This window comes from Hesperophylax consimilis, chromosome 25, assembly GCF_061612785.1.
Source record: "Hesperophylax consimilis isolate HC1 chromosome 25, BYU_Hcon_1.0, whole genome shotgun sequence".
Lineage (NCBI taxonomy): Eukaryota > Metazoa > Arthropoda > Insecta > Trichoptera > Limnephilidae > Hesperophylax > Hesperophylax consimilis.
The window spans coordinates 18,034,833-18,059,121 of NC_142860.1; positions in this window are offsets into that span (position 1 = coordinate 18,034,833).

The window sequence follows — 24,289 nt, forward strand, 5'->3', positions numbered from 1 at the left end:
CGCCGCCTGGTCTTACATCCATTTTGGTTATACAAACACATTCATTTATTTATTCACGTTTTGAAAGTTTTTACATGTATGCATTGTTATAGGTAAGTTGTTCAGCAGTACAATAATAAGGATGGGTTGTTTCATAGAATTTGAACAATTTGTTAAATTTAAACGTTAATTTTCAGGTTCTTTGAATATCATATTCAATATCTGTTAGTATATCATTATAGGCTAGTTGCTTGAAAGACAAAACTGAAATAATAACAGAACATAAAAAAAATAACTTTTAAATTTGAATAATTGTTCAAATTCTCTGAAATAACCTGTCCTTATTCTCAGAACGGGTTATTTTACAGAATTTCAAAGTTAATTTTCACGATCTATGAAGGTACTATTCAAGTTTTGTTTTTATATCATTTTTGGCCAGTTGTTTCATAAAACTGAAATAATAACAGAACTTGAATAGAACCCGCACAGAAGTTGAAAATCTAATTTTAAATTTTAACAATTGTTCAAATTCTGTTTCAAATTCCCAAAAACCGCTATTAGAACGCCGTGGTGGTCGAGTGAGTTGACTTTGCTGAAGGGGGACTATAAGAGGGCTTTTAGGGCACTTGGATCCCTAAAGAGGACTGGTGGCACGCAAGAGATGCTCACATCTCTTAAGACTCGTGTCAGTAGGGCCAGGAAAGCTTTCAAATTATCTATCCTCTCGGCAAAACGAACTGCATGGCACAATTGGGTAAAACAAGTGGGTAACGCCAACCCGTGGGAAATCCACAGCGCAATCGAAAAAACGGGAAAAGGTTCTGACCGGTATTTGACTAGCGTCATATCGGATAATCCCTCTGGGAACTCTGAGAGTACCGATGTGACCAGCACACTAAACACCTTGTTGGATAAATTAGTTCCATTAGACTCAGTAATCGGGGAAAACGACCACCACAAACAGATAAGAGCTCTGTCACGGCTTCAACCTAGGATCCTCGCCAGTGAGGATAGAACGCTAAAAGTAACTAAGGCTGAAATTGATGTTATAATTAAGGGTTTGGGTCCGAAGAAGGCACCAGGGCACGATCGTCTTAATGGTATAATAGCGAAGAACGTCTGGATCCATGCCAAGGAAGAGTTGTTCCAGGTTATGGAAACATGTCTGCGTAGAGGAGTTTTCCCTACGGAATGGAAGAGAGGTGTGCTCAAGATTATCCCAAAGGGAAACGACAAACTCAGGACGGACGTGAAGGCCTACCGTCCAATCACCCTTTTGCCTGTTTTCAGCAAAATTTTGGAAACACTAATAAATAACAGGTTGCAGCAATATCTTTCACCAGCATGTGAGCGACAATTTGGCTTCGTCCCTGGGAAATCTACCGAGCACGCCATTATGTATGCGCTTGAATGGGTGAAGGTCTGTCCAAAGAAGTATGTCATTGGAATCTTCTTAGATATAACTGGTGCCTTCGATCACGCGTGGTGGCCGATGTTGATCACCAAAATTAAAAATAGAGGCTGCCCACCAGACCTTTTTAAAATCAACTGCGATTACTTAAATGATCGCACAATAGAGATCGTTTATGGTGATCAGAAAATAGTGCGTAAGGTTGATAAGGGATGCCCACAAGGCTCCATATTGGCACCTAAATATTGAAATATAAATTTTGATGACTCCTCCAGGTTACCCTTTCCTGAAGGATGCACATCGGTCGACTACGCTGATGATAAGTTGTATCTGGTCTCGGGGGACAGCAGAAGGGAAGTGGAAAGAAAGGCTGAAGAAGGTTTGCGAGCAATCCTCAGTTGGGGTGAGAGGAACAAGTTGAACTTTGCCCCCCAAAAGACCGTGGGACTCTTGATGAAAGGCACCCTCAGTAGAGGAAGAAATCCTTTCATCAGAATGGGAGCCTCCACTATTCAATTTGCAGACTCTGTCAAATATCTTGGTGTAACACTAGATCGATCGTCTTCCTTTTTAACTCATGTTAAAGAGGTCTCCAGCAAGGCCCAGGCCCTCTTCTTGAAACTGAGAAGAATCTCTACAGCTGAGTGGGGGTTGCGATCCCCAGCGCTGCGACTACTTTATAGGGGTACATACGTGGCGCAAGTCTCGTATGCTGCCTCTGTGTGGGAGCACCGTTTGGGGAATTCGCTTATACTCTCGGCTCTCAAGAGGAGTCAGCGAACCCCCTTGCTGGCGCTCTCCGGTGCTTATAGAACCGTTGCTTCAGACGCTTTGCCCGTGTTGGCCGGTATTTTGCCAATCGATCTAGAAATTAGGGAGGTTTTAACGAAGAAAAAGTTGACCAGGGGACTCCCCGCTACCCATCTCGGCGTAACTCTTACGCCAGGCGGTGTCGGGACTCTTCCTGGACTGCTTAGACAAATGAGTGATTTGTCACTCAACGAGTGGCAATCTCGCTGGGATAGGTCGAATATGGGAAGATGGACTTTCTCCTTCTTCCCATCAGTTAAAATCAGAATGGAAGGAGCCCACATTAAATTGGATCATCACATGACCCAAATTTTGTCAGGACATGGTGAGTTCAGGGGGAGACTACATAGACTCTCCCTGTCCCCACATCCAAACTGCGCGTGTGGTAGTTCTGATCAAACCGCTGAGCACATTTTGTGGCACTGTGAGATTATGATGGATGCAAGAGATGAATTATTGGCCGGTTTGGAAGTAACAACGAGACCGGTTTGGAACTCCGATCTCGTCTCGAACAAAGTGAATTTCGAGTGTCTGAGGAAGTATACAAAGATCTGGGTTGAGAGATGGTCTGATCTTAGAGTCGAGTACTAGACTAAAATCGATAGCTTTAACGCCAGGTGTTGCTCCTGGACACAATGGACTACGAGACAATTGTTTTCATGTACATATTTATAACTGTTTTTTTTTTCTTTTTCTTTCTGTTTATTTACTGTATTAATTAGCATTCTACAAATTTTCTGTTCCTGATTATACTAATGTTTATTATTTGCATCTAATGTTTACTTTCTATCTCTTATTGCAGGTTATTTTGGATATTTTGTAACAGACTGATTCTGCTTATAATTTTTTTAAGATTTTCTTTTATTTTTATACACTGCTTTGTATCTTGTTCTTTCTTTTCTACTATAGAGTGACCTGCTTGCTGGTAGTAGCACTGAACTTATATTTTTCTTGTGTCAGTCCGGCGTACCCCAACTCTGGGGTGACAGAAGACCTCGTCCGTGCATATCAAACTTCAAGATCAAATCACGATGAGGGATCTGTGTCATCGTCTGCTCGCAGCGCCTCCCCTGAGGTCAGAAACTGGACTGAGGATGGGCCGAACGTGGATCGGCAACCTTCCGCCCTGCCTCCAGGTATTCCGACGCTTTCTCCTCATGGTCTTCGGGATATTCCCAACCCCAACTCACACTTCTCGTCGAGGCACAACCGGTTTCCTGGCTTAGGGGCGCGGAACCTGATTCTCGTGAAGCCAATCCAACGCCCAGCTTTCTCTCCCTAGGTCTGCCTGTTAGTGGGTATCGACACCCCCTTCACCACAGAAAGAGGCGCATACTTTACCATTTTTCTTTTTTGTTCTCTTTGTAGGTGGCTGTGTATTATTTTAATTCTTCTCTACCTATTGTTGACATTTTGTAAATGTGTTTTTATTATATTAACCAAGTAGAATAGAACTTACTAAAATTATTAAAACACAGCACTTGCATACTGCGAATAACATCGTATGCATGGACATTTTGGAGGTCTTGTTTTGAAATTTTAAATGTAGATTCGTTTTTTAAAAAATTAGCGTCCTTGCGAGAGCTCTGAAGGGGTACCATCAGTACCTAAAACAGGGCGGGGAAGTGGTGGGCCTCCTCCAAAATGTTCAAATTCTGTGAAAAAAACCCGTTCTTAATATTCTTTGAATGTCTATCTTTGTCATACTTGAACAATCATTAAATTAAGAATTTACTGTAAACATAAGAGTGATTGTTACTTGTCTATTTTTTGTTGGTGATACAATAACAATTCTAGATGTATTTTAATCTCATTGAGTGTTTTGTAATGTTCTTGAAGAAACTAAGACAACCTACTTGTTTTTCATTGCACAAAAAATAGAAAAACTGTAGTATTTATACTTTTGGTAGTTTGGATGCAAGGTTAAATAGTATTAATATTTCAAAAGTAGTATTTTAGCTATTATCATGGGAGAGCAAAAATCCAGAATAAACCTGCCAGCCAAAATAGGACTTAGAATGAGGAAAGTAAGTACCTCTGCCACCTTTCATTTCCATTCCACCTTGAGGCGAAGCTAGCGGTCCACAATTGAGTGCTGATCCCAACCCTGATGTCCGGCAGTGAGGCCTGGAAGTAGCAGAGGAGGTGTGTAAATACTTATTTATTAATTTTCGGGAAATCTACAGTTTACATTTAATCAGTTTGTACATAAATATTGTATAGCTAAAATAAAACCCATTATGGATTTCCTCCTTGTGACTTTACCTCTACTGAGACAGCATAATATGGAATAAGTAAATTAAATTTGTGAGAAAGGAATATGAATTAAAAATTTATACAAAACAAAAGATTATATAAAACGGAAAATTTACAAAACAATACATTTATAACCATGGATAGAGGTAGATTTAAATCATTATAGAGATAAAATATTATAGACATAAACATTATTCACAAACCATCAGAGAAATATTATTTTATGGACCTCTTGTATTTGGTAAGTTCGCAACTGAAAATATCAACCTTGGATAATACGCTATATTTATTTATTTAAACGCCATAAAATGGTTTTTACAATAGAATGATATCTTATTAACTATCACGCCATTTCCCCGCAGAGGTAGGCAGAGAGGACGGATCGCCAAACAACTCGGTCTTGGCACACACTTCTTGCCTCATTCATATTCATACATTGTCTTATACATACTGTTCTATTATTCTGACTCTTTACATGGCCATGTCTTCCTCGGGCATCCCAAACTTCTGCTACCATTCGCATTTGCATCACAATAGAATGATAATTCCGAGTATAAGCATACAGTGGTACACAGGAGAATATTAGTAATAAATTTCTGAACAATTAATGTGTACACAAAATATTATTTCAAGTGATACAGTTGTTAATAGAAGTGTAGTGAGACAATACATAATCAAAAGAAATATATACCAGTGTAATAAAAGCTAAATGACTACTAGGTTTGTATAAAATCTGACATAAATCAAGGTATGAGGTCTTTATGATAATAGATAGTAATTAATATCAAATAAATTCTATCAAGGTATAGAATGTTATGATAACAGAATATTTTATTTGAACCAAATATTAATATTTATAAAAAAGTGACTTGTTAATATGTATAATCTAGCAAAATATTATACTAGAGTAATTAGTAGTGAGTATATTGTTACCTTCAAAATTAATTCTACTTGAAATAGTTGGGCAGGTATCACAATTCAGGGCTATCAGAGATTTAACGATACTTTTGGATAAGAAATTATAATTTTTTATAAAATAATTCATTTGATGGCTTACACTATAAGATATCTGAAGTAAATAGTTTAGATGTAGTAAAATATGATATAGGACCCACGCAGAAAAACATTATCATGCCTTAAATTGATTATTGTGATTGAGGTATGTTATTATAGCCTTCTAATAACTATATAAATATACTGAATGCTGTAGAAATGAGATCCTTAAGGCAAATGTGCGGTAAAACTACGTATGACCGTGTTAAACATGTGGAGATCCGCAAAGAACACAAATCTGATGTAAGCGAAATGAGTTATATTACGAAAGGGACGCTTTTATTATTTGGTAATTTAGAGCCGATGAACGCATAAATAATTGTAAGGAATGATGCGAATGTGTATGGTAGAAGAAGTGGGGAACGCTCGAAGAAGAAATGTGAAGAGAATAGTTTGTATAAGACGATGTATGACTAAATGTGACTGAAGAAAGGGGTGTGTACTACCCCTGCGGAGAAACGGCACGATGGTTAGTTAGTTAGTTATAAATTTGGTGAGCTTTATGTTGTCAATAATGCGTTTCTCTCATGTTCCACGTCTCAACTCCAGATTGGAAAACTAAGAACCCAACATCTTCACAAGCCTTACCGCTTATAGAGTTTGTGCTTTGCAATAGTAATTAATTTATTTAAAAAATAACTTTAAAATTTTGCAGTATACGCAAGAAACTTCCACTTTAGAAACAAAACGTTACACAGAACTTAAAATTAGATGCTGGTGTAATTGCGGCGAACAGGCGCGCTTCAGTTTTATGCTGTCTTTGGAACTCGGGTTTGATTCAACCTTAAATTATTCGTACATAACCTAATACCAAGTTTCTTTTTGTCTCCTGACGGGTGTTAACGTACCCAGTTTTATATTATGTTAGCAGTTTTAATATACCTTCAAACGAAATCAAGAAAGGTACCTACGTCAGAAATATTTTGTTATGAAATTGGGGCAGACAAAATCGATATTATTAGAAATGTTTTTAATCCTCAAAAATTGAGTTCAAAATAAATTGCTTAGACCACAACAAAGATAACAAAAGTTTTTAAAAAAGAAGATCTGTTTGATATTAAATGTAGTTTTTCTGATAAAAATGTTTTTTTGAAGAATCAATTTCTTGACAATAATGTGATTTGTAAAAATTGATTGAGCATAGTCATGTATTAACTCGACCATTTTGCGTTTCGTCTGTCTATAAATTTGTTTGTACGTTCCGTTTTCGTTTCAAGATGTTAGCCGTTTTAATGGGTGAGTAAATATTATTTTTTCACATGTGAAATCATCTTGTTATTCGGACTTTCGTATTCGCCTGTATGAAGAATGTTTGAAAAAAGAATTGTCATTGAGATGTCTTTGGACAAGTCGTATAATTCCATGTTTGAAATTTTAATCACTGTTACCCAAATTACGTTTATAATTAAGTAGGTAGGTATTTTAGAACCAACGTACAACTTTATTGATATCAAAGTATTTTTTTTTCATTTTGATTTGTTAAATAAGAGAAAATGATAAAATCTTTTTTTTGGACGAGAGGTATACTATTTAAAGAACTACAAATTTATTTGTTTAATTTTATTATTTTGAAAATAATATATCTCAATATTTCGAACTTTAGATCGCCTGTATACAATTTCTTCTACGCGGTGACTGGCCGCTACTAATTCTATTTTTAAAATTTCACTCCCCTCCTTCAACACTACCTTACCCGATGGTCTGCCGTATTTTTTCTCGCGAAAACCAAACGACCAATCCCCAAAAACCTAAAAATCACACAAACCGTTATTTAAATTTTACCCCCGCCAAAAAGGACCGAAGACTGACAAAGTAAATGAAATCTCAACTTGAATTTACTTTGGGCTTGTTTATTGATTTGGCTCCTACTGAATTTGTCCTCCCCATAAATAAAATCATATTACGTAAATTTAATTTTTGGAGCATTACGTAAAAAGGTTCTGAGAAAATGTTTGGTGGTAAAGCATTCTTAGCGCTTTTTAATTATTCCTTTTTATTTCCAAGTCAGGGCTGTTTTTATTTAAATTTGGAATGGGGATTCGTTCGCCTTTTCTCCATTTATTTTTTCTTTCTTTTAGTAAACCTCTGAACACAATGACTGTTTTGAAAATGGAATGTTTTCGACACTCCTTTGTCGCCGTACGGACATTTTGTTCGAAATATAACAATAATTGTTTCGCTGCTTTAAGGAAGTGTTATGCATGCAATACTAAATACAATGTACCTACTATTAACATTATACAAAAAATTTCTAATTATGCGAAGTAAAATGTTCAATGTAGATAGTAAGTTTAGCCATTCAATTAACAGACAGACGCGGATAGTCACTTTTTTTTATACCATTTAGAGTTTAGAGACAACAATGTTTTGTCACAATTACAAATTTACTAAAAGTTTATCAGGGAACGGCCTGTAATCCCGTTTTAAGTTCATCATAATCTGGGATGTTCCCAAAAGTTTCAGGCTATTCTCGAACATTCCAGAATGTTCCGGGATGTTCTGGGTCGTTGTGGAATGCTCTAGAATACTCTAGAATTTTCTGGACTGTTCTATAATTTTGTAGAGGGCGAAAGATCCAGCCCTTATTTTTTCAAAAGCACGCACTTCAGGTAAAAACGGCAACCTTCTTCATGGATGGGGAATAGAGGGCTACCACACTATATAACGCCCTTGATCGTACCGGGACTTGTTTTTGAGTTTTATCGACACGCACATTGTACACTTACTTTTATAATACATATTGATGATTATTCCTTTATCATTAATTACATTTTTTTTTAAATATTAGCTCCACTCAGAAAATCAAAAGAATAATTTCCCTCAGAGCCTTTATCATCTGTGGGGATGCTGTATGGAGGGTCTTTTTGAAAAGAGGAAAGAGTGAACATGGGTCTTGAGCAGATCTACCTGACGCCTTTGCTCAAAATATTGCAATCCGTTTGCTAAAGTAGGGGAATCTACCAAACGGACCGCGCGTTTCTGCACAGTTTCAATGTTTTTTCAAGTATTTTAGGGCTCAGCACCAGAGGTGGCTGCCAAATTCAATAGTACAATAAAAGTTTTGTTGAATTGTAATCTTTATCAATATTCTTGGGACGTTAATTATTACAATATTGGTGTTTAATTTTAATCTTAACCCCACGGGTAATTTTAAGAGACATTCTTCACAGACAACAAACAACCGTAGAGTCATTTTGGGAGATATATCTCCCAGCCTAACACGGTTTCATAAAAAATATACTTTTATTTTGTAGTACGGTGAAACATATGATTTAAACAGTGTTCGAAAAAGAGAATACTGTGCGTTCAGTACGAATAAAAAAATGTACCATGAACGTTCCCGAAAAGTTTGAAATAATTCTATCAAACAATATAAACAATATTTGTAAAATAAATTCTGTAACAGTCTTTTATCCTCTTTCAAATTTATCTGTAATCAAAAGTAATGCGACAATATTTTCCGCGAAATCTGTATTTTGACAATCCTCCTTAGAGAAGTACATTTCAGCGCTTTATCAGCAGCAGACACATACCTGTACGGATGACAAACCTCGTGCTGACACTGTTGGTGGACGCAGTGGAGTCTCCCTCGCTTCAGCAGCTGGTCAAGTTCTAGTTCTTCACCACCTAGTATCCTTGCTGCGGAGTCTCCATCTACTATATTCATCGAACGTCACAGCGGTGCTGCCAAGGTCTGGTATCTATATGAGGATATTGTGTCAGCTCTTTATCAGCAGCAGACACATACCTGAACGGATGAAGAACCTCGTGCTGGTGCTGTTGGTGGACGCGGTGGACTCTCTCGCTGTAGCAGCTGGTCCAGTTTCTTCACCATCTAGGATTCTTGCTGCTGTCTCCATCTTCTATCTTCGTACCACCTGTTCATGTACTTCATTCTACTTAACTTAGCTTCTTCTTTTTGTAATATTTATATTTTTTGTATTACCCGCATCAACTGCAAAGCGCCCCTGAGGTAATGTCTCACAAAAGCGGCGCTATATAAATTAGCCAAGAATAAAAAAATAAATAAAAATATCAAAAGCTTTAAGAGTGAATCCAAGGGTATTCCTGTATCAATAAAATTGTAATAGTATGATGTTTATTGCATATGCATTGTAATCGACAACGAGGTTTCCTGCCGAGTTTCAGCGCGTTCAGATGGGTTATTTTCCACTTCAAGATTCCTTCACATTATTTTATTTTTGCATTCATTCAAGAAAAAATAATAGAAATTCATAGAAGTATCATGTTGATGGTCTCCCCTATCGGAGGTTGGCTACAATCACAAAGTAAGTCTATGACTTACTTATATATGTATAATACTATTGTGTGGGTGCTTATCAGAAGTTAAATTACACATTCTCAAGAACAGTTTTCTGGGACAAAGACTAATATTATCTAGGTAAATATTGCGCATGATGTTCTGGCATTTCCCGAGTTATCATTGAAAGTAGTTGACTATTAGCACTGAACATATATTTATTGATTTACTTTTGTTTATTTCCTTTTTCTGTTATGTGTGAAACCGCACAAGTGACCAGCTGCTGACCCTGTACAAGTCTCAAGTCCGCCCAACTATTGAATTTGGGAGCCACCTTTGGGCTGGTGCCCCAAAATACTTGATAAACCTGCTTAAATCTGTGCAAAGGAGAGCGATCCGTCTGATTGACAATCCGTTGTTAACAGACCGATTGCCTTCTCTAATGCATAGACGCAATGTAGTCATGCTGTGTCTGTTCTACAGGTATTTCAATGGAGCCTTCTCCAAGGAGCTAGCAGCATTGATTCCTGATGCACCGGTGCACGTGCGCGAAACTCGACGGACACGAACTGAACACCCGTTCACGATTGACGTTGGCTTCATGAGAACGGGCCGTTTTTACGACTCGTTTTTTGTGTAAGTCGGCTCGTATGTGGAACGAGCTATCGGCATCTGTTTTTCCTCCCTCCTATAATCCGAGCCTCTTCAAGGCCCGCATTAACAAATCCCTTCCTACAGGACTCCCTACCTACCCTACCTTATTCCGCCTCACAACGCCGCCCAACCGGGTGGTGACATAGTTCCCCTGTCTGTACACTGCACAGGCAGGGACACTCTTGTGAAATGTCACATAAAAAAATTAAAAAAAGAGTCTCAACTGCTCCCAACCGTCTCAGGGAAGTATTTAGGACAAGTCTATTAACAATACATAAAAACATAATACTTTAATATTGAAAGAGTTTTATGATAATTCCACATTCCAGTTCCTACTCACAATGCTCTTTCACTTGTGTTTTTGTTCCTTTCCTAAAAGTATTGCCTTAAAAGAAAGAAGATTTGAAAAAAGAAGATCAACGCAACTGTTATTTTGTTTTATGTTCGAATTTTCGTCGTAGTAGTCGTTGCATATATTTCGCCTCTCGTGAAAAATCCGTAAAAAAGTGCAAAATATAATCCCGTGGTTCAATACATTAAATAGTGTCATGTGGTGATTGCAATAGAGTGCGTATTGTTGAAGTCTCTAACATAAATTGTGCTTATAAGATGTGCATCTATAATTATGGTGCTCACGGAATCTTCCAGAAGCCTCCAGAATTCCAAAGAAACGAACATCACTTACAAGGTAAATGCCTCTTTTTCCTAACTCCTAATATTCCTTTTGATAAATAAATACTATTGTTTGATCCTTTCTTTATTTTATTTTTTTACTTACTTTTTATTTTTATTTTATTATATAAGTACATTTTTGTTTATTTGTTACAATATATGATCAAATATTTCAAGAACCCTCTTCCATAAAAGCTGTGCTGAAAGCCAAGAGCAAAGCTCCACTAAGTGTCAACAACATCACGGGGGATGAAAACATTGCTAACGAATTTAGAGACTTTTTTTCTTTAAGCGCGGATCAAGGAGATAGCGTGAAAGCATATATGATGACATGTTTGCCTGCGGCAAATAATGACCTGATCATGAACATTACTCCTGAAATGATCAAATGCGCGATTAAGCAAACCGCCCTCGGTAAAAGTCCAGGATACGACGGTATTGGTATCGAGCACATAAGGTACGCAGGAAATCATCTCCATACTATTCTAGCCGCTCTGTACTCAAGCCTTTTACGACACACACATATGCCTATGGACATGAGAAATTGATACTTGTCTTTTTCTTTTATGATTTGAATTAATGCATTTTTACTATAAAGATCTTTAAATGAAGGCACTTGAAATTCTTCGAATAATCGATCCGTTGTGTAATCGGAAGGTTTTCTTAATATTATTTTAATTATTAACCTTTGTACCACTTGTATTGGAGTAAGGTTAGTTTTGTATGTGGATCCCCAACTAATGATACCATATTGTGGAGTTGATTGGACCAAGGCATAATATATTAAATATAGGTTTTTTAAAGACAAAAAATTTCTGATTCTTTAAAATACATATATCAGTTTTCTGATTTTTTTTACAACTTGACATATTTGTTCCTTCCAATTCAAATTTTTATCGATAAATACTCCTAGATATTTTGATTGTGTTTGTGTTTTTTAGTATTGTGCAGTTTTGGAGACAGTAATTTTTATTATGTATTTTGGATTTGTCATGAATGATGATGTCAAAATTTTTAGGGATGTCTTTTGTGTGTATTGCAAATGGAATTACATATGTTTTATCGCTATTTAGTGATAGTAAATTAATGTCGAAGAAATTTTTAAGAGTATTTATGTTTTCAGTGGCTTTAAGTATTACGTTTTCCCAAGTTTTTTCGCTTATTATTAGAACTGTATCGTCGGCATATGAAGTAATTTGGCCATGTAGTGATTGAAAGAAAATGTCGTTAACATATATGGTGAAAAGAATTGGTCCAAGCACTGTACCTTGCGGGATTCCAAAGTCAGAATGTTCTTTATCGCTATTAACATGATTTATTTTTACGACTCGTGGTCGATCTTTTAGGTAGTTTGAAATCCATTTAATTGCTTTGTCTTTTATACCTATATTATTCAATTTTTTCAATATAATCTAATGGGATATGCTATCAAAAGCATTTCTGAGATCAAAAAATATACCTGCACATTTTTTACTTTTATCTAAAGATTCGAAAATGTATGAAGTTACGTTAGCAATAGCATCTTGTGTGCTGAGTGATTTTATAAATCCAAATTGGTTTTTGTGTAGTATTTTATTACTATCCAGGAAATTGACCAATTGTTTTTTTACTATTTTTTCAAAGATTTTTCCTATATTTGAAATTTAACAGATTGGTCGATAATTTGTTACTTGATGTGGATCTCCAGATATGTAAATAGGTGAGATTATTGTGTTTTTGTAGTTCGTTGGAAATATTCCTTTTGTTAAGCTTAGGTTTATTAAATGAGTGATGGGTTTTATTAAATAAGGTTTCATAGATTTTAACATTTGTGCCGTAATAGAATCAAAACCGGGAGACGAACCTCCTTTCATATTTTCTATTATTTTTATGATTTCACATTCTGTTGTTGTTTCAAACGTTGAGAGTATATTACGTTCCTGTAAGTTTTCATTATAATAATGATTTTCCGGGATAAAAGATTTTTGGATATTTTTCGTAAGATTTTTTCCGACATTAGCAAAAAAAGAGTTAAATATGTTTGCACATTGCTTAGGTTGCATATTGGCATCTATAATTTTGTTATCATGTTCAATATATTTTACGTTTTGTGTTTTTTTTTGTATTGTCAATAGCCAAATTAACTTTTTTCCACATTTGTTTTTGGTTATTTTCTGAAGATAATATTTTATTCTAAAAAAAATCTTCTTTACTTTTTTTAATATAGGTTGTTAATTTATTTTTATATTTTTTATATAAAATATATGCATTATCATTTTGGGAATTTTTTTTAAGTTGTCTTGTAAAGTTTTTCTTTGTTTCTAATAGATATTATAAGTCCTTGGGTAATCCAAGGCTTTAAACATCTTAATTTTGATTTTATGTGTGTTGTTGTTTCAGTTATTGAATTTTTAATGTGTTGCGACAGGGTATTTTCAAAGTTAGTCGAACATGTTTCGGTGTCATCACTGTTTAAAACATTGTTCCAATCCTCTTTTTTTAGTTTTTCAGTGAGAATGGTCAAATGGTGGATTTTTTAGTTATTATATTTTGTTTTTTTTTTGTTTAATATTGTTATTAAATAGAAGTAAGCATGAATGATGATCAGTTATGTTAGTTTTCCAAACAATTGATTTTAATTTGTGAAGATCTTTAATATTTACGTTTGTCCAGATATGATCTAAGCAGGATGTAGTATGTTTTTTTTTATTTCTCTTGTGTTTTTATTTATGCAAGATATGAAGTTTTGTTCAGTCATACAGTTAATGTATTCATTTTTGCAAACATTTTCAATTGTTTCATTAATGTTTAAGGTAAAATCACCTACAATGAAGCAAAGCTTATTTCAAAGCTAAATTTCGATAATATGTATTTAAGGTCATTAATAAACGTAATTATATACGTTCTATAGATAGCTATTAGATGGTACATTGATTTGCCGAGTTTGAAATGTATTTCGTTGTAGTTTACTAAATGTATTGGGTGTTCAATTATTTTAATAATACTAAATTTATTACTTGCAAATATTACTATTCCATTATTTTTATTGATATCTATTTAGGTAGAAATATAATTGTATTCGGGTAAGCAATAAGAAGGTGACTCAGCATTTGTAAATATTTTGGATAATACTATGAAGTCCAGTTTTTTTAATAAATTATTTATTTTTAGAATTAGTTCTTCAAGATTTTTTCGAACACTACGAATGTTTAGGTGCATAATAATTATATCATTGTTGTTTTTAGAAATAATTTTGTTACATGAATCAGTGGATATGCATTCATATTCTTGAATTTTAATATATTTTTCTAATTCATTATTTATGAAATCATCTGAAATCATCATGAAGTATTGTGTTACAGATGAATGAGTTTGACATATTTTTGGGAGGAAGGTTGTATTGATCAGCTGTATTATACACTTTTTTCCTATATTATAAGTGTTATCTAGTTCGTTCGTACTAATATTATTACATCCTACTTGTCTAAAAAATGTCTCATGTAAAATTGATGAGTGTGCAAATAAATATGTTCGGAAGTATATTTTGTTAGTAATTAAGAACTCGTTTCTATTAATAACGTCATAATTGGGCGGAACAATAATAAACGTATACTTAGAAATAATAATGTAACTCGACTGTGAGTTTTTAGTACGTAAGTAGATACTGCAAATTTGAACAGGCACTATTAAACAGGGTGTCGACGTTGATATGCTGTAAAAAAAGTATAGTTGAAATATTGATTTCTTACTTGTTTTTTTTAATGAATATAGCATTTTGATTATAGTCAATTTTCTGGTACTAGTACTTGCGGTCATTCGCTCGATGGTTAGAATTTATTTTCCCATTTCTTTTTTTATTAAAGACTAGACAATTGTAGCACTTTGGTGTTTGATTTTTATTTGGGCAGTTTGCTAGGATGTGCTCTTCTGCGCAGTGGAGACATTTGGATTTTTCTATTTTCTTTCGGCACTTGTTGGCAGTAGTGGTCCAACAATGGGTTGGAGTCCTCTACGTGAACCCGCATAAATCCCAGGTTTATTCTTCCTTTTTCGATTAATAGTTTTCTCATTTGACCGGTTGTTTCTAGGATGTAGTTGGATAGTTGATCGCTTCTTTTGTTTTTTTTTATTTTTGCCATTATTTTGGACATGTGTTTGCTGTCTTCTTTGGTAAGTTGATAAATGTCTTCATTTTGTTCTATAAAATCTTCGTTAAAATCTTGAATGTTGTAGTCTTTATGTATTCCTTTGATGATAACGTTTGGTTTACGTTTTTTTTTATTTCTGATGCAGATATGCTGTTATTTTCTTTTTTTTTTATTTCTTTCATAATTTTATCAGCGTCTCCTTTTTGTATGTTTATTTTTATTTGGTCAGTGTTTTCATTATTATTCGAAATTATCTTAATTATATGCAGCTCTTCTTTTGGCGTTTTTTTTGTCTTCCGCCGTTGATTGTTGCTGGGGTTGGGAGACAATTTTTTCATATGTCATTAATTTACCCTCAATTATTCCAACCTTGGTACCAACGTCAATCATTTTGCTTGAAAGGGTAGATTTTGTCAAAAGTTTAGCCATTTGGTTTTTAGTAATTTGTCTTTATCTTGTTTATTAGTTGTCCCTCAAGGGACTACTTTCGATTTAAATATTATGCTTTAAGCGAACTTTTTACCGGGTTTAATACACATTTAGCACGGAGCAATGACAATCTGTGTCTTTCGATATTATTGTTAACTAAAACATTATATTCTTTTATCATTAAAATAGTCAATAGCATGTACCAATTATTGGTACAAAACAATATAATAAATAAACAAAAATAAAGATTGGCTAACGTTATGGAAAAATTGACAGCATTTCTTCCTCTACGATTTTCTAAGCCAATTGGTTTTTAACGAAGATTTGAATGAATAATTTAAAACATCAAACAATAAAAAATAAGGTAACCGTAAATAAAATCAAAAATAAGTCGCCTAAATGTGGCATAGCCGCAGTATCAAACGCCGAAACAGCTATCACAATAGCAAAACTAAAGTACTGGGATACCTTAATAATAACACGAACACGTTATCACTGTACAAGAATAAAAAATTAAATAAGACTTCAAAAACTTCCTTTCAAAATCACAGAACTCGTTACTTTATAGAGGTAGGTATTATAAGAATTACTGACCAATATAAAATGAAGGAAAATGTGATAAGTTTTAAAAAATGAAGTGACGAAATATAATATTAATATGAAGCGTAATTTTTATTTGTTTGTAATTTGTGAGTACTTTGAATACTGTTCTTCGTTCGTAACTTTATTTGATTTATTTATTGTATATATAATACGTGATTTTTATACAAGCACATAATATATTTTAAGTTAAATGAATAAATAAATTTATATGAAATATAAAATAATTTTCAAATACTACTTTTTAAAAGAGATCGACATATTCCAAAGCCAATGATTTATTCGTCATTATGTACGAATATACTATTTTATTTTCATATATATATATAATGGTTAAGTGAAACAGCACAAGCTTCCCAACTACTCCCAATCGTCTATAGTCCGTGAGACTACGGCAACGGGGAAGGAGATAGGAAAGAGGAAGGTGAACATGTACCAGGCTATTCAGATCCGGTCACCAAACACGGCCAAAGCCATTTCAAGCAACTTTACAATTCTGAATGCTGGTCTCACATCAGGGTGATACTGAGAGTATCTCCCACAATGGATTACTTGTATGTACATGGAGTCGTCTTAAATTTACGCCGGTATAATTTAAAAGAAGAAAAATGGGTAATCTTTGACATATCAACTAATCAAATATTTACAGAAATATTTAAAAAAACATATTTATGATGACGAGAGACTTACAATAATCAGTCACTTGGTGTATTATTTCAACAACATATACGAGACAGTAGTATCCATAACAATATCCTGTTGATATCTTAACAATATAAGTAATTAATTATTATTAAAACAAACAATATCAAGACATCATTTGACATTAATTCCCTCTACTGTACAGTACAGTAGACATCTCTAATGATGTAGTAGATTGCGCTCAGTATCATTAATATCTTAATCATACGCACTGCTGTCTCTTCTGGTAATTACCTTCAACTGCCTTAGTTCCATTGAAATACATCCTGTATACAAAACAACCCTAGATAAAAACCAGGTTGCTAAAGTGGAAGCTCTAGAAATTAAATACTACCCGCCATATAATTTTAAAATTGTTGCTCGTTGTTTTTTTTTAAATGAATTTGTTTAGTTTCTTAAAAAAAAGTTTTACACTAACGAAAAAACTGTAATATTTTATAGAGATCATTTTTATTGGACAGGAACTACAGGGTTTTCCAATATGAGGTGTTATTTTGATATTCAATCGTAAAAGATCAATGGTTTCGTTGCTTGTGTGGCACGTAGCGTCGTTTTGTTAAAAGTAAACGTTGTTCAAATCAATACCATCTAATTCCGGCCATAAAAAATCATTAATCATCTCTCGATAGCGCAATCCATTTACCATAACTGTTGCTCCAGCTTCATTTTCAAAAAAGTAAGGTCCAATAACTCCGCCAGACCATAAACCACACCAAACAGTCAAAAAGGCTTTTCAACAATAACTCTTAGGTTTTCCGAGCCCCAGATGCGACAATTTTGCTTGTTGACGAAGCAACCGAGGTGGAAATGGGCCTCATCTCTCAAGATGATTTGCATTTGATTCACTCAAGTGAATTTTAATAATTTCAATGCGTTGTTGAAGCATGTATCGTTCCATTTGTATTAATGGCATAGTTTTTACTTGTCAAATGTCAAAAAATGACAGCTTCAAAAGTAACAATCTACCGAAATAGCGGGCTATTCAAAATAACACCTCTTATTGGAAAACCCTGTATATTGATTCATCAAGCGATTATTTTTAGTTAACGTTATAATATAATAGCTTCGTTTAGCAATTCATTTTGAAATATTAGTATAGGAAATTGGATATTATTCCAGTAATTTTAGAATAGGTATGTACTGTACTGTATATTAAATGAAAATTTTATAGCTAAGTAAAATAAACTATAAAAATAAAAAATAATTTCCTACGTAAAAAATATTTAAATCAATCAACGAAAGTATCATATGATTCTGTTAGTTTCGTTCTGCCCTTATAATAATAATAATAATAATTGGATGACTTGTATAGCGCCGTTTTTGTGCAAAATTACCTCAAGGGCGCTGTACAACTTATAATACATTTCTACAGTGATCTATGTTATTACTTAACTATTTATGGAGATAATATACAGTACAATACTTACCTGGTAGGTCACTTGAGATTAACACTTAATTAACATTATCTAATTGTTTATTGGCGAAATTTAGATACAGGATTTAGGACATAATTGGAAAATTAAATATAACTGGACTTTCTCTTAGGAATGGTTTATTTAATTTAAAGGTACGACAGCTTAAAAAGGGAAGTTTTTAGTTTAGACCTGAATTCTTTTGGACTTGTTATGGATCTTAGTTTCGGAGGGCAAGTATTGTTACCGTACACCTTTTCTGTTTAAACAAGTTTATGAAATACGTTGTGTCAATTACAATACATTTTTTTTATCAAAAAACAATAATCATTTTCTAAGTAGGCGTGTTTCCTTACTTGGGTCTATCCAATTCCTATGTGGGATTTTGCTCCTGAAACTTTACCAGATAGGTATGTAGTATATACCTTCGGCTATATACTAAACGTCTACTACTATGTACTACATGGTATGTTCCTGAAAAGCAATGGCCTATATTTTGCAGTGAGTGCATTGTGCTGGATTGAAAAGCACTTAGGAACGCACAGAGCGGGTGAACGAACAGCAGAAACCCGTGCAGCCACGCATGTTTACTCAGAGGCGCTGAAAGACTGATAAAAGGCATTCAATTTTAATGATTTTTCAAGTTTTTTTTGCTTATTCTGTTATTTATGAAACAAATCAATTAAGCCTTAACTTAACACTCAATCTTTTTTTATATTTTTTCAAATTTAAAACAAAGATTTTTTTAACTGAATTGCGAAACAAAAATAATTTCTATATTCTAGAAATTAAAATAAAGTGCAAAGTTCGGGTTACTTCAGGAACTAATTTTTAGTTCTTGGTTTCTCAAAAAGCATTTGTGTTTTCGAAAACTCTAAGCTTTTTGAGGTATGTACGTAGATTACTTTATGAAGCCATTAATTTACAAAAAAAAATACAAAACTTTTTCCCAATATCTCTCTGGTGTTTTATTTATCAAGATGAAAACAAAAGAAATTCAATGAAAAATCATTTCTCATATTTTAAAACAGTGAACTAATGAATGTTATTACAAATTTATCTCTGTATTTTCTACTCGGAAACGTACTGCAAATTTATATATATATTTTTTTAATCAGTGAATTGTGATATAACTCAATTTAATCTTTTTTCGAAGTAAACAAATACTTTGGTCTGTGACATTATATATTAAATGAAAAGATATACTTTGTTACATATTTTTTAATTGAATTAATTACTGACAGTCAACCAGATTTTGTTTATCCAAGCTTCATCAGGATTATTGTTTTAACTTTAAGCTTGAAGCTTGAGTTAAGTGAAACCTGGTTGGCTGTCATTTATTGAATCAATAAAAAAGTGGTGTTAAATTGCGCACGATGAGCTTAGAATCTATGACCCCCAGCATGCTGGTTGAAAGCCTTATCTCTAGACAACGGAGGCCATCAAACTCCGTTACTGAATGATATAAAGATTTTGAAACAATTCGCTTAGTTAGAGGTTTAAACGATGTTAAAATGTTAAAAAAATAATCCGAAAACTTTATTTCGATCGGTACCCAATCACAATCCTAAATAATTTAACGTAAAATCAATCTTAATAGCAACTGAAATGATTAATAATTAATTTGTCATTTTTCATCGATGATCATCACGTTACATCCCCTGCTATCTCTACTGGATATGAGCTGGAATAATGCCTCCCCTCAGGGTTGGTTAGCTGGTGAGGGGAAGTGAGGATAGGGCGAGGGTGAGAGGGGGGAAAGAGGAAGGGCTGCACCATTTCCCAATCAACCCCCTTCGGGAAAATTAAACAAGAAAAAACAGATGGAGTTTTCCACTGGTGATTGTGCGTCGGATTAATAATGGGGTGCAGTGAGAAGATCGTTTTTATTTTATTTAAAAAATAGTAATAAGCTGATCTTATTAAGGTATTCCTGTGTCGGGTATGAAGCTTTCAAATTATAGTTAAGAAAAAAATACATATTAATTTTACACAATGTTAATAAAATATAAATCTATGAAATAACTCTACCTTAAGTTATATAAAAAAAAATTGACAGCTGGGAATCATATTTATAGTCGACAACAATAACATTAGACTTTGACTAAACTTGCTTGACTTTTCTTTACTTTCTAAAAATATAATATGCACGTATTGTATTCTATATACCTTCCAAATTCCCTAAATGATAGTGAAAACCCTATCAAAATCCGTTTCATAGTTTAGATAACCAAGCGCACAAAAAGATAAACCTGAATGGTGCCTTTATTTCAGTAAAATAGAGAAAAGTATTACAAAGTACCTTTTTTGGCTTGTCAGTCACACAGGGTAGTCATTGACCATACTAATAATGACAAGAGAATATGATGATTGGTAAGTAATAACAGGTAATCAGTAAATTATATAGTAAAATTAGAAGGTAATAATTAAGTTGAAAATAAAAATAAAAATTCAATTTTGGTGACTTAGCAGGGGTGCCCGGGTTCATAATTGATGTATTTATACGTTTTTCACTCCTGTTCACACTGATCCCTAGATTCTTACCCATCATTTACACCTTTTTCCTTTACAGAACTTCCTCTCTGTCCTTTTCATTAAAACCCCCTATACACAGCACCCCAAAAGATGATACAAGCACTGAGGGAAATTATTTTCCTCAGGACCTCCTGTGTGGGGTTAATGGAAATCACAAGTGCACATATTATTCATTCTATTTTTCAATAAAAAGCAAAAAAAAAATCAATATCGTTCGCAGTGCGTTTTATTTTATTTTAATTAAATTGGGACAAGTGATATAAGGTCTCATCAGGTCCATCAAAATATCATAAAACGTTAGTCTTAGCCTTGTGCGCTTGATTTGAAATGACACTAAACTTTTTACAAAAGTTAACCCTCCAAAGTTTCATTTATTAAAACCGCCTATCAAAGGTTCTGTGTAAATACGCATTACATAAAATATGTGAGATTTTTGCTCGTTACAGTCGTGTTTTCATTTTAAGGCGATGCCATACGTAGTAATGCAAAAATCATGTGTTTTTGGTTTGAGAATTTGGTCGCCTAGAAATTTTTCAGAAGCTTTAATTAAATACTGCGAGTAGAATACATCTTGGCCTTATATAAATAATCGAGTATTTTTTAGATAAGTCTTTTTATAAGCCCAGAAAAAAATAATGTATAAGGCCTATGAAAACTGCTTTGAAGTTCAAAATCTCCTACTTACGAACCCATTTTCAGTTATGATTTTATTGTATAATGTGGCAAATTAAGTTATTTAGAAAATGATGGGAAAAAAATAAATATTTATGCCTGAACATCCACAAAATAAAATAAAAGGCACTTTTTGGCAATGTTTTTTTCTTGCATAAATCAAAACAGGCGGACGGTGTTAAGCGGGAATTTAAACCTTATCGCCATCTACGTAAGGGTTGTTATTGATAGCTTCTCAATTTAAGATATTACACGACGTAGTGCATCGCCTTAAACGTGGTAATTATAACAGGGTTTTACTGTAACACATAAAAAAATAATGTTCCTACCCCATTTATCTTACGTAATTTAAATAGACGTTTTTAAAAACCCCAGATACACCCATGCCATGTCCACACTCAATCCAAAGCTCATACTTTACGTATATAGAAAAGTTAAAAGTAATACAATGCACCCCTGGTCGGCTGAGAACGCGTGCAACAAACCGACTGCGACTGTACAGTCCCGCACAACGAGCCCTGAACCTAGTGCAGGCGATAAGCTATAGACACTGAATATATAATCACTAGAAGTGTGTTGTGGGTGTGTCCATATGCTGGGACTTAAGTCAATTTTATCTTACTTCAGGAGTCAGTGAGACTATTATGACTCTAATTGGGGTATGTAACGAGACAGAAAGGAGTGAGGAGTGTAAGGAATTGAGAGGTGGAAGATTCTTCTCATAAAACATACCTAAAGCCATTTAAAACGACATTTTGATTCTGAATTCTGCAAAATAATTTCACTCAGGGCCCACGTCCGCTTTGAGGGGAAAGAGTGAATATGGGTCTCAAGATTCTTGTCTATACATTATTTTAAATACTTTTAAAATAGTAAATACTTGATACATCTGCTGTCGTAATTTTCCACCTCGCTAAGTATGAAACACCTCTGTTGAAATTGAAATATTTAGTAGTTGTTCGACTTGTTTATTTTATTTAAAAGCCAAGCAGATTACAAAATTATAAATTTTTAAAAATTTTATTAATAAAATAGGGGAATATATCATCTAACTGCAAGGTTTGGAACGGAGTTAAGTTTTATTAGTAATTTGAAGATCCAGACCAGAGGAAGCTTCCAAATTCGGATAATTGTACAAAACATTTGTGTACAATTATCTAAGTATATGTAAAATTCTTTAAAAAAAACACTTCTCAACCTTTTAACGGTGTTTTACTTTCACTTTGAATTAATACTGTACAATTTCTGTTTCGTATCATTGCTAATAAAAATGCCTTTAACTGGCTGCGAAAGATCTGGCAACGTTGCTTTTTGGGTGAGTTCGCGAGGTTCATGTCTTAAAAAATTTATTTAAGTTATTTCTGACATACCTACTCTTTTTTTAATAGACTGTAACCGATATTACCGATGTTTCCGATGTTTGGAGTAAAATGCGCGTAGTTTTTTGTTTCAACTTTTTTGGTGTTTGAAATTAAAATATGCCTATTTATTAATATTAAAGTATATTTTATGTACATAATGAATACTCTATCTTATTATTCTAAAATTTGTATTTCTTAGGAAAGAAGAAAACATATAAAGCACATTAAATATTCCTCGAAAATATTGACCGGTCGGTGGCTGAGTCAACATCGCGTTTGGGTCCCACTCTGGCGTAGTGCGTTCGATTCCTCCGCTGGCTAAGTCCGCCATCACAATTCAATCAACATTTTCCACTTCCTGTAGTGGTAGTAGGAGATTTTCAAATATTCGATTATTATGCCTATTTCGAATACTGATATTTTCCTAAAACCTTTCTACTACATGTTCCAGACACATGTGATTCAGTTCAAGACTTATTTTCGATGTTTGAAAATAAAAGATCATTTTAGTTTTTAGGAAAAATGGACACGCCCCAAAAACACATCTACCGGTTTTCCTCTTCAGTGGACATCAGTACAGCCCTAGAAATAGAAGTAGTGAGGGTAGTTACATCAGGGGGTACGTACTTCGAGTCCTGGGTCCTGTGTAGGCAGTATTACCCTGGAAATGGAGGTACTAAGGGTAGTACGCAGGGTAGTTGAGGGTAACTAGCACGCACTGGGCGATGCTGCCAGATTGGTGATTATTAGACATTTGTGAGTACCAACTGTTCCCAACCGTTAGGAGTCAGTGGAGCCATTGCATTCCCAATTGAAGTATGTTGCGAGGCTTAAAGTAGTGGGGAATTGAAGTATATCGGTTAAAATAAGTTTGGGGCATACCTAGCTATACACAACTGGTCTCCAAACATGGTTAAAACGATTTTAAGCATCGTTTCGATTCTTAATGATGCTCTTTCACCGGGGCAATATTCAGAGTATCTCCGAAACGTGCAACAAATACTCAATATTCGATTTTTAGTGAATTATTTGTAAAATAAAACAAATTAATAGAGTAACGGTGCGCGAAACTCGACGGACACGAGCTGAACACCCGTTCACGGTTGACGTTGGCTTCATGAGAACGGGCCGTTTTTACGACTCGTTTTTGTGTAAGTCGGCTCGTATGTGGAACGAGCTACCGGCATCTGTTTTTCCTCCCTCCTATAATCCGATCCTCTTCAAGGCCCGCATTAACAAATCCCTTCCTACAGACCCTACCATATTCCGCCTCACAACGCCGCCCAACCGGGTGGTGACATAGTTCCTCTGTCTGTACACTGCACAGGCAGGGACGCACTTGTGAGGTGTCACAT